Here is a 2,422-nt window from a genome sequence, read left to right as displayed (position 1 = left end):
ACCTGAACTGAATAGCAGAGAATTATTTGTGTTTTATATTCTTAGAGCTTGTCAACTGAAATTATGAAAAAGAACTACATATTAAACCATTAGAATTCTATGCGATAAAGTTCAGCTAACTGAGTTCATAATTAAAAAGAAATTAGAGGGTGTTAATGAGTGTGTTCTTATCTGTCCTTTTTAATACTTTTCAAATAGAGATAAAAATACTGATGTTGAAACCAACAGACAGGAACCTGAGGGTTTTAGTGAGTCTGTTCTTGTTTGTCCTTTTTCAAACAAAGATGAAAATACTAATCCCGAAACCAATAGCGAAGAACCTTTGGGGTGACGGATAATTTCCGTATCGCGTTAGTTTAGTCTACAAAATCTAAACCCAAAATGAACATATGTTTGGAGTAGGATACCTCTAAACCAAATAAGAACCAGCATATGAACAAAGTAAAAAGTGAAAATGGTAATAATGTCCCAAAAGTACAATCAAATGTACTCAAATGAGTAAGCAGGTGGGGAAAATAGGTCTGACCATACTACTATCATTTATTCATTTTTTTGGAACACCAAATCTAAACAATCTATGACGCTCTTGTACATGTGCAAAGGTAAATTTGAAATTTTGGAGCAATCATTTGGTTTTATAGTTTACTGGGACTATAAACCCTTGCCTAAACAGTACTTCATTGATTAATATGTCAATTTTGAGGTAAGGTGGCCACATGGCAAGCAAGATATCATGGAGCAAATTCAAGGAATATTTTGATCATACCATTTCAATGGACAACTGACAAAGTAGAGTGATAAGAAGTGGATGCTTACTCGATCAAGCATCCAGAGCTTCACCTAGTTTTTTCCATGGCATCCATCAGTTCCCTTCTCCTTGGAGGCTAAAGGACCTATTTGAGGTATGGCAGTCTGGCAAGGCTAACAACATTTACTTATGGTTCAATAAAAGCACCTTAAACTGATCTACCAACAAACGTGCATCCGAGCCTACATATTGAAGAACGGCCCTCAACGTCTAAACAACACACGAGACCAAAACTAAGCATACAAAAAGTAGTTAATCTAGCAGGCCAAATCACATCATTATGAAAATCATAGCCAAGTGGATAATTTTATTTGCATTTTACTTTGTTTGTCCCTTTGATTTTCTCTAAACTGGAGCCCTATTAGAAGAGGTTGTAGATAAAGATAGTTGCAAACACGGGACACTCCAAAATGGTATTACTGCACCAAGAGAAGTAACCTTCGCCACACGCATAGCGAGCCGCCGCAGCTGCAAGATCCCAAGCCATAAAAAGTTAACAAACATTCTCAGTTTAGTTTACTAACAAAACTAATGGCAGAGATGAACTACAACCAAATAAGGTGATAAAAGGTAATATTTTTCTAACAAATGTCCCTCAATACAAAAAGAATAGCTCCAGGATTTGTAACCAAACATCAACAAATAATAGGTAGGTCTCATATCAAATAGATTGATTATTGCAGCAAGCATGGTCAAAATCGAGCAAGCAGCATCTAACTGAGCACAAACATCATCTCATTTCGGTGAATAAAGCTACATAGCTGGTACATAGAACTGAGTAAGGCATGAGCTCGCCAGGTTATGCGCATGAGTGTTGTGAGATGAGATGACGAATGACCCATTGGAAAGGAATGGACGCCAACAGTGGTGGAGCTTGAGCCGAAATCATGGGGGGCATGGGTTGGTGGCAAATATAGTTGTTTTGGGGTGATTTTTAGTGGACAGATAGGCCTAATACTAGGCTATATACAGAAACTTTCTCATGAGCTGGGGGAGGGGGCATGGCCCAGGTTGCCCCCCACGAAGCTCCTCCATTGGATGCAAAACAATCTTAGTTTGTATGAATGCTTATGTTCATACACAACTTTTAGTTTTAATATGTACTGATATAACTGAAGGAATTGGTCCGTTCGATACATGCACTCTAAACACAATAGTAAACTGAATGAAAAATTGGCAAAATATACAACTTCCCCTGGTCAATATAGGGGTGGAACAGAGTAGCGACAATCAAGGTGGAGCATACCTTTATATTGGCTTTTGATTTATAGTAGATTTCATATACAGCACCAAAACTTTTCTTCCTGGTCTCATCATCAAACAGGTTGTGTGTTGTACAAAAATGAAAAAAAAGGGGGCGGAAGATCCTAAAAACTAAATCAACCACAAAAATCTTCTCCTCATACTGCTTGAATTTTTTCAAACACATAGTAGGCATAGATAAAACAGAATCCACACAGGTGAAGATGAGAATTTATGGGGATCAAATCATGAGAGAGAGAGAGAGACGACTTGGTACCTGCGCGCGAGTAAAAGGGTCTAGACGGAGGTAGAGGTAGCAACACCGTGCCGCCCCTTCGGCCACCGCAGGCACGTGATGCCGCGCTGCACTCT

Source organism: Triticum aestivum, chromosome 5B (genome assembly GCF_018294505.1).
Source record: "Triticum aestivum cultivar Chinese Spring chromosome 5B, IWGSC CS RefSeq v2.1, whole genome shotgun sequence".
In the NCBI taxonomy this organism is placed as follows: Eukaryota; Viridiplantae; Streptophyta; class Magnoliopsida; order Poales; family Poaceae; genus Triticum; species Triticum aestivum.
Note: the sequence above shows the minus strand (reverse complement) of the source record.